This window comes from Chiloscyllium plagiosum, chromosome 28, assembly GCF_004010195.1.
Source record: "Chiloscyllium plagiosum isolate BGI_BamShark_2017 chromosome 28, ASM401019v2, whole genome shotgun sequence".
In the NCBI taxonomy this organism is placed as follows: Eukaryota; Metazoa; Chordata; class Chondrichthyes; order Orectolobiformes; family Hemiscylliidae; genus Chiloscyllium; species Chiloscyllium plagiosum.
This window is the reverse complement of record NC_057737.1, coordinates 34295224-34305406: the sequence shown is the minus strand read 5'-3', so window position 1 is coordinate 34305406 and position 10183 is coordinate 34295224. Positions and strand designations below refer to the sequence as shown.

Here is a 10183-nt window from a genome sequence, read left to right as displayed (position 1 = left end):
GGTTGATGTGGTGTATATGGATTTCAGCAAGGCGTTCGATAAGGTTCCCCATAGTAGGCTATTGTACAAAATGCGGAGGAATGGGCTTGTGGGAGATATAGCAGTTTGGATCAGTAATTGGCTTGCTGAAAGACAGAGGGTGGTGGTTGATGGGAAATGTTCATCCTGGAGTCCAGTTACCTGTGGTGTACCGCAAGGATTGGTGTTGGGTCCACTGCTGTTTGTCATTTTTATAAACGACCTGGATGAGGGCGTAGAAGGGTGGGTTAGTAAAATTGCAGACGACACTAAGGTCGGTGGAGTTGTGGATAGTGACGAAGGATGTTGTAGGTTACAGAGAGACATAGATAAGCTGCAGAGCTGGGCTGAGAGGTGGCAAATGGAGTTTAATGCGGACAAATGTGAGGTTAGAGTAACCGGAATGCAAAGTACTGGGCTAATGGTAAGATTCTTGGTAGTGTAGCTGAGAAGAGAGATCTCGGTGTCCAGGTACACAGATCCTTGAAAGTTGCCACCCAGGTTGACAGGGTTGTTAAGAAGACATACAGTGTTTTAACCTTTATTAATAGAGGGATCGAGTTCCGGAACCATGAGGTTATGCTACAGCTGTACAAAACTCTGGTGCGGCCGCACTTGGAGTATTGTGTGCAGTTCTGGTCACCGCATTATAAGAAGGATGTGGAAGCTTTGGAAATGGTGCAGAGGAGATTTACTATGATGTTGCCTCGTATGGAGGGAAGGTCTTACGAGGAAAGGCTGAGGGACTTGAGGCTGTTTTCGTTAGAGAGAAGAAGGTTGAGAGGTGACTTAATAGAGACATATAAGATAATCAGAGGGTTAGATAGGGTGGACAGGGAAAGCCTTTTTCCAAGTATGGTGATGGTGAGCACAAGAGGGCATAGCTTTAAATTGAGGGGTGATAGATATAGGACAGATGTCAGAGGTAGTTTCTTTACTCAGAGAGTAGTAAGGGTATGGAATGCTTTGCCTGCAACGGTAGTAGATTTTAAGTAAATTTAAGTCGTCATTGGACAAGCATATGGACATACATGGAATAGTGTAGGTTAGATGGGCTTCAGATTGGTATGACAGGTCGGCGAAACATCGAGGGCTGAAGGGCCTGTACTGCACTGTAATGTTCTATGTTCTATGTACAAAGTAAAAATCACACAACACCAGGTAATAGTCCAATAGGTTGATTTGGAAGCACTAGCTTTCAAAGCGCTGATCCTTTATCAGGTGATTGCCAACCACCTGATAAAGCAGCAGCATTCTGAAAGCTAGTGCTTCCAAATAAACCTGTTAGACTATAACCTAGTGTGTGATTTTTACTAACTTCATGGAAAGTATTCATCTATCAAGTGGGTGTTATATATCCTTCCAAACCCAATACGACATTAAAGTTGAACACACAGACAACCAAAGATCATGAAGAAAGAATTCTGTATTCCACTGGCATCAAGTTATTAACACATGAAACCCAATATTTAGTTCAACGATTTCAAACCATAAACTTTGCAACATTTTGTTCCCTTTCTCCTTGCTGGGTTTAGTTCAGCTTCACTTCAGCCAGGTGTTTGTTTTCAAAGAGCAGCAGTTCATCATTCTGCCATGCACACCAACCCTAAACACACTGTTTCTTTACTTTTCCCATTGCCAGTCTCTTGGGTCTTGTATCACCAACACTTTCATCACTTAAACTCTTCTATTTTCCATCATGTCCCCTTTTGCTATTTTCACACCCTTACACTCACTTCAAACTGATTACGTTTCAAACTGTTCCCAGCTCTTAGCTGAAACATTTCTGCTTCTTTCTCTGCAGATGCTGTTCTGATTTAAATTTCCAATATTTTATGTTTTCTTTATATTAATTTAAGTCTCATGTTCATCCACAGTGTGCTCTAAGTTAAAAATCATACTTCATCAGGTTTAGCCCAACAGGTTTATTTGAAACTGCAAAGTTTCGGATCCTACTCCTTCCTCAGCCAGCTAAGGTTAAAAATCACACAACACCAGGTTACAGTCCAACAGGTTTATTTGGAAGCACACTAGCTTTCGGAGCGACGCTCCTTCATCAGGGAATGGTCAGGTGACTATCCCCTGATGAAGGAGCGTCGCTCCAAAAGCTAGTGTGCTTCCAATTAAACCTGTTGGACTATAACCTGGTGTTGTGTGATTTTTAACTTTGTACACCCCAGTCCAATACTGGCATCTCCAACTCAGGCAGCTAGTGAGAGAGAATACATTGACACAGAATTTATAGTAAAAGATCAAAGGATCATACAGCTTATGCGAACGTATTGAACAAACCTAGATGGCTATTAAGTCTTTAAACAGTTAGAATGGGGATGCAGGTTTCAATTGATTACTATGTAATTCTCTGTCTCAAGATAACTTCACATTTTATCAGAATAAGGGTGACATTTTAAGTTAAACAATGCATTTTAGACGTGAGACCATGTTTCAAGTCTGCTTGTATCTCATCCTGGAGTCAGACTGGTTTTATTTCCAAAGTAAGAATTTATGAAATGCCACATAGACTGTCTACAGATTGTGTGCTTTTTGAACAAAATAGAATGTATCTGCAAATTCAAATCTGCAAATGCAATTTCACCGCATAGATTTATGTGTGTGCATGCATGTGTGTGAGGGAGAGGGAGAAAGAGTGCATGTCTGTGAGTGTGTGTGTGTGCATGTGCACGCACACGCGCGCATGTGCTCTTGAGAGAGATAGTACGTGTGTGCTTGAGAGGGAGTGTGATTGAGTGTGAGGGATTATATGTGTGTGAGAGCATACACGTGAGCGTGTGCAAGTGTGTGTGCTTGAGAGAGAGTATGTGCAAGTGTGAGGAAGTATATGCCTATGAGTGTGAGTGTGAGTGTGTATCTATGAGAGAGGGTCTGTGTGAGTATGCATATGTGTTTGTGTGTGAAAGTATGAGTGTGTGTGAGTATATGTATGTGAGAGCGTTTGTGTGTGAGAGAGATGGTATGGTGGGGTCACCTGTATTGTGACATGAACCCAAGAACCCAGTTGAGGCCACCCTATCAGCCTCTGTTCAGCAACTCTGCATTGTTGCATGTCCCAAAATCCGCCTTGGCAGATGTTTACCTAAAGATCTGAGGCTGAATGTCTTCAACAGCTGAAGTGTTCCCCCACTGGCAATTGTTGCGCGGTGTCCATTCATCTGCTGTCACAGTGTCTGCACGGTCTCGCCAATAATACCATGCCTCCGGGCACTCTTGCTTGCAGCATATGAGATAGGTAACATTAGTCGAGTCACATGTGCCATGCACATAGTGGGTGATGTCCAATTGTGTAATGGTAGTATCCATGTTTTGCAGTGGTTGCCATGACAGGGTTGCATGGTGCTGTGGTCAATGTTGTCCTGAAGGTTGGACAGTTTGCTGTGAACAATGGTCTATTTAAGGTTTGGTGGTTCTTTGAAGGCTAGAAGTGGAGTCTTAGGGAAGATCTTGGAGAGGAGCTCATCATCATCAATAATGTGTTGAAGGCTGCAAAGAACATGGAGCAGTCTCTCCGCTCTCAGAAAGTACTGGACAATGAAGGGTACCCGATTAGTCACATACCTTGTCTGTCTCCTGAGGAGGTCATGACAGTTTTTCGCTGTGGCACGTCGGAACTGGCAATCGATAAGTTGAGGATTTTATACCAACCTTATGAATTGAATTGAATCGAATTGGATAGGATAAATAGACAAAGTCTTCTCCCTGGGGTGGGGGAGTCCAGAACTACAGGCCATAGGTTTAGGGTGAGAGGGGAAAGATATAAAAGAGACCTAAGGGGCAATTTTTTCACTCAGAGGTTGGTACGTTTATGGAATGAGCTGCCAGAGGAAGTGGTGGAGGCTGGTACAATTGCAACATTTAAAAGGCATTTGGATGGGTATATGAATAGGAAGGATTTGGAGGGATATGGGCCAGGTGCTGGCAGGTGGGACTAGATTGGTTTGGGATATCTGGTCGGCATGGACAAGTTGGATCGAGGGGTCTGTTCCCGTGCTGTACATCTCTGTGACTCTATGACTCTATGACTATGAATTGAATTTATTGTCACGTGCACTGAGGCACATTGAAAAGCTTTGTCTTCTGAGCAATATAGAGTTAAGTAGCATAGATAAGTAAATAATAGATAAGTAAATAATAGGTAAACAGCGGCAAAAACAAAAACACAGGTACAGGCAAATGCTAAGAGCTTGTTGGTCCATGTGAGGTGATGCATCTAGGCAAGACTAATTCTAGAGCGAATTATACAAAGAACAGAAGAGCCTTGGAAAAAGTTGATGGGCAGAGAGATCTGGGAGTGCAGGTTAATTGTACCCTGAAGTTTGCTGCATAGGTGGATAGAGTGGTCAAGAAGGCATACAGTATGCTAGCCTTCATTGGATGGGGTATTGAGTATAAGAGCTGGCAAGTTATGTTAAAATTGTACAAGACATTGGTTTGGCCGCATTTAGAATACTGTGTATAGTTCTGGTCGCCACATTACCAAAAGAATATGGACACTCTGGAAAGGTTGCAGAGAAGATTTATGAGGATGTTGCCTGGTATGGAAGGTGCTAGCTATGAAGAGAGGTTGAGTAGGTTAGGTTTATTTTCATTAGAAAAAAGGAGATTGAGGGGGAACCTGACTGAGGTTTACAAAATCATGAAGGGTATAGACAGGGTGGATAGAGACAAGCTTTTTCCCAGGGTGAAGGATTCAATAACGATAGGTCACGCTTTCAAGGTGAGAGGTGGAAAGTTTAAGGGGAATACATGCGGCATGTACTTTACACAGAGGGTGGTGGGCGTCTGGAACTTGTTGCCAGCAGAGGTGGTAGAGGCAGGCACGGTAGATTTATTTAAGATGCATCTGGACATAGTGCATGAGCAGAGGGATACAGATGCTAAGGAATTGACGGACAGGTTTAGACAGTGCATTTGGATCGGCTCAGGCTTGGAGGGCCGAAGGGCCTGTTCCTGGGCTGTAAATTTTCTTTGTTCTTTGTTCTTTGTTCTATTCTAACAACTATAGGGTAGAAACTGTTTTGAAACCAGATAGTGAGTGTCTTCAGGCTTCTCTACCTTCTCCCAGATGGTAGAGATTGTGAAAAAACATTCCCAGAGTGGGATGGATTTTTAAGATTGCTGGCAGCCTTTCCTTGACAGCGGGCCTGGTAAATGGATTCTATAGATGGCAGATTGGCCTTTGTGATTGTCTGGGCTGAGTTCACCACTCTCTGTAACCGTCTTCGATCTTGAATGATACAGTTGCCATACCAGGTAGTGGTACATCCAGACAGAATTCTCTCAAAGGCACATCTATAAAAGTTAGCAAAGGTATTCACCGTCATGACAAATTTCCCCAGCTGCCTGAGGAAGAAAAGATGTTGTTGGGCCTTTGTATCCAATGCGTCCATGTGAAGAGTCCAAGAAAGCTTGTTGTGGCTGACCACTCCCAGGTGCTTGACACTCTCCACGCGTTCCACCTCTGTGCTGTTAATGTGTAGGGAGGCATGAGTAACATCCCGCCAAAAGTCAATAATGAGTTCCTTGGTTTTGCTGGCATTGAGAGCTAGGTTGTCCTCAGTACACCACCTTTCCGGTCTTCCACCTCCCGTCTGTAGTCTGTTTCGTCACTATCTGAGATTCGACCGACTATGGTGGTGTCATCAGGTGCAAGGTGCAAAATGGCACTGGATATGGTCGACTCCTTGCAAGCTCTTGCATGCAGATCTAAGTTTCCTATTTCCTACAATCATTCTACACTCTTTATGAGGGCATCCCTCAACACCTTCAGGTGTTTGTTGCGTTTCCCCTCTTCCAAGCAGATCCTGTGTATGTGTAGGGCTTGATTGGACAGGGATGTTCCCTCCCAGTGGAGGAACACTTCAGCAGTCAAAGACATTCAGCCTCGGATCTTCAGGCGAACCTCCTCCAAGGCGGACTTTGGGAAGCGCAACAACGCAGAGTTGCTGAACAGAGGCTGATAGCCATGTTTGGTACCCATGAGGACGGCCTCAACTGGGATTTTGGGTTCATGTCACAGTACCGGTGACCCCACCATACTATACACGCACAAACTCACACATGCGGACACATGCGCTCACACACTCACACAGACCCTATCTCATACACACACACTCTCTCTCACACACAAACACACACACTCTCACATGTATATCCTCCCACAAACACACACACACATTCATACTCTGTCATACAAACACTCATGCATACTCACACAGACCCTCTCTCAGACACACACAGGCACTCACACTCTCTCACAGGTGTATATACACACACACACATGAAATTACTTTTGAGTATTTGAATTTGCAGATATATTCTATTTTGCTCAAAAAGCACACAATCTGTAAACAGTCAGCCAATGTGGCATTATATAAATTCATACTTTGGAAATAAAACCAGTCTGGCTCCAGGAATGAGAAACAAATAGACTTGAAACATGGCCTCTCACCTAAAATGCATTGTCTGACTTAAAGTGTCACCTTTATTCTGATAAAACCTGAAGTTACCTTGGAGCAGGGATTTACATATTGATCAATGCACCCCCATCCCCAATGGGTTCTGCACAGCTAAAAGTACCATAACAAGTCTGAACTAATCAGTCATTACAACTGCAAAGTGTTTAGGATCTTGTGGCAACATGGTAGCGTCTCTACTCATTGGCCAGAATGCCGGGGTACATGTCGCACTTGTTGAAGATATACAGTATATCAGAAGTGATTAATTAAAAATATCTATTTGTTCTTTTCTGTATGGTTGAAGGACTCAATCTAAAATGAATCCCATAGTGAACGGATATTTACTTGTCTGGATTTCTCAAGTATTCTCTTGAAAACACTTGAACGTGACTTTGAATTTTTTTTTGAGTGTCAGACAGGTTAAACTAAAAATAAAATTCCCAGGCATTAGGACAGATGACATTTTTTCTTTGTTCTTTGGGTCATAGAGTTGTACAGCACAGAAAGAAACCCTTCGGTCCAACTTGTCCATGCCGATCAGGTATCCTAAACTAATTAGTCCCATTTGCCAGCATTTGGCCCTTATCCCTCTAAACCCTTCCTATTCATATACCCATCCCGATGCCTTTTAAAATGTTGTAATTGTACCAGTCTCCAACACTTCCTCTGGCAGCTTCTTCCATACATGCACCACCCTCTGTGTGAAAAAGTTCCCTTTTAAATCTTTCCCCTCTCACCCTAAATCTAGTTTTTGACTCCCCCCCCCCACCCAGAGAAAAAAAACCTTGGTTATTCAACCTATCCATGGCCCTCCTGAGTTATGAACCTGTGTACGGTCATGCCTCAGCCTCTGACACTCCAGCGAAAATACCCAGTCTATTCAGCCTCTCCCGTAGCTCAAGCCCTCCAACCCTGGCAACATCCTTGTAAATCTTTTCTGAACTCATTTAAGTTTCACAGCATGCTTCTGATAGCAGGGAGACCAGAATTGAATTCAGTATTCCAAACGTGGCCTAACCAATGACCCAGCACCGATCCCTGTGGCACATCACTGGTCAGAGGCCTCCAGTCTGAAAGGCGACCCTCTACCACCACACTCTGTCTTCTACCTTCAAACCAGTTCTGTGTCCAAATGGCTAGTTTGCCCTGTAGTTCATGTGATCTAATCTTGCTAACCACTATTCTTAACTTTCACTGGCATTGGAAAGGACAAAGGCCAATAATGTAAAATTGAATAATGCCAGTAATTTATACCTTACTATCAGTGAAAAATGGACATTGGTGAATCACTTGCCTGTCTTATATTCCATCTTATTTGCACGCCTGTACACTGGGTGGGATGTAAAAGAAGTGTCCAATTCATTTTCACCTTCTGATCAAATTTAAAACACCCTTCTGTCGGTTGAATGTAAACACCTAGGAATGATGAATAGGGAAGGTAAATGCTTTGGCTGTCTATTATGCACATCCCTTTTCCCCACTTTAAAAAAAATCAAACAAAAACAGATAGCCACTTTACTATTGTCCATGATTTCTCAGCAGGAGAAGTAACAATTCCCTCCAGGCATTCTACTTCTGGATTTTTCCTGATCAAGATGCTGTTGCACACCTCTGGAAAAAGGCCATTCAGTTCACTTCAGCTGTGACATTGCTCTGAAAGTGCCATTCACATTGTGGTAAAAGTCACTCATGACCCTTTACCTTTTGTTTTTCCAATATTTACCTATTTCCTATTCAAAGGTACTTCACTTTCTGATATTTTAACAATCTAGAATTCTAAATGAAAATCCAAACCTCATTTGTAATTCTTTAACAGTTAACTTAAATTGATGTACTCCATTCCTGATGAAGAACTTATGCTCGAAACGACGACTCTCCTGCTCCTTAGATGCTGCCTGATCGGCTGTGTTTTTCTAGCACCACACCTTTTGACTCTATACTCCATTTCTGACTCACCAACCTTCCAGGGTAGTTCAGGAACCACAAGAATTGAAAATTAGCCTCCCAGACATGTTTCATGTAATGTTGGATAAAATTGTAAGTACTTAAAAAAGCTTTCCCACCTAATTTTCATTGAGCAATTCATTTATTATAGAAGCAGTTGAGTAAGCAGACATTTTGAGTGGGTGAGGTAGAAGACAATAGATCAAGTGATTAAAACTCTGAGAATTTGGCTAAAGAGAGTTAGCAGCCTCACATAGACAACCAATGGAAAATACATTTTGCAATCAGAAAGTTAGGAGGGTAAAATGAAGAACTAAAGCACATTTTTAGTTAAATCCCCACACATTGATCAGATATGTTTTCAGTAAATTAATGAATTACTTTGGTGTTGTATAAGAAAAGAGATCTGCTGACTGAGCCTCACCCTACTTATCCAAAGTGTAGTGCCTTGCTGGCCTCAAGAATGTTGCTGTACTGGAATTTCAAATTATAAAGCATTCATGCAATACAGAGCTCAGACTTTTAAACCATCTACAAGTTTCAATAGGGCTGCAATGAAACTGAAATGCAAAATTGTGCAGAATTTACTACAGTGACATTGGCTATGGTGAAATGTGCAGCAGATTTAGACAGGTCAAGCAAGATTTTTCTCAACATCAGGAGGGACTCTGTCCAGTGTTTATGCTTTAGTCAGGTTGCAAGTTGGCCAATTAAGAATAATTATTGCTTATTTAATGCCCTGATAATGGCACAATTTCCCTCATTAATATTCAGCTTTCTATTTTAACAAACGTACATAAAAAGCTAGACATCAAGAAAACTTTACATGGAAACCAGAATAGGTACCTGGCCCAATTCAAATCACAGCTTTCCCCATGTTGCGGACAACGGAACTGCATCACAGGCCAAGATCCATGATCACCTGCCACACACAGCTCTCATCCCCAAACATTGTCATCCAGTGTTTGCCAACCTTCATGACCATCATGTCATCCTTGGGTGCTCTGGAAGCACAGACCCATTGAGTGCATTGGGAGCTGTCATTGAAAGACTGTGTGTCCAAACATAACCAGCTGAAGGATTCAACCAGGCTACATCTCAGGGCTGATCACTTGCTCAATTAGCAGTCATCCACATAGCACTTATCTGTATGCTCACACCATCACTGCCTTGCCTTACCTTGTCTTGCTATACCAATTAATGCAGCTTACCTTGTTGGTCAACATTCCTCAATCAATGGTGAATAATCTTACTGCACAGCAGTGTGTTGTATTAATCTCAGCCTCACACCATGTTTATATGGCAAACACGTTGCATGCAACTTAGAGGGGTAGTGCTCACCAAAGTCAAAAAATGTGGCGCTGGAAAAGCACAGCAGGTCGGGTAGCATCCGAGGAGCAGGAGAATCGATGTTTCAGGCATAAGCCCCCATTCCTAATGAAGAGCTTATGCCTGAAACGTCAATTCCCCTGCTCCTTGGATGCTGCCTGACCTGCTCTGCTTTTCCAGCACCACACTTTTTGACTCTGATCTCCAGCATCTGCAGGATGTTTCCAGGATTGGAGAATTTGAGCTATCAGGAGAGGCAGAATAGCATGGGGCTTTTTCCTCTGGGGTGTCAGGGCCTGAGGGGAGACCTTATAGAGATTTATAAAAACATGAGTGGCTTGGATAGGGTGAATGGCCAAGGCCACTTTTCCAGGGTAGGGAAGTCCAAAATCAGAGAACATTGTTTTAAGGGGAGAGGG

At 42.8% G+C, this 10183-nt stretch overlaps 1 long non-coding RNA gene across 1 annotated transcript in view; it reads right to left on the bottom strand.

Moving 5' to 3' along the window:
• LOC122564108 overlaps positions 1 to 9357 on the bottom strand; it is a 17634-nt gene extending 8277 nt beyond the window's left edge. Inside the window, exon 1 of the long non-coding RNA XR_006315820.1 lies at positions 9282 to 9357. This is a non-coding gene — a long non-coding RNA (uncharacterized LOC122564108). The remainder of the gene's footprint in view (positions 1 to 9281) is intronic.
• Positions 9358 to 10183: the final 826 nt, after the last annotated feature.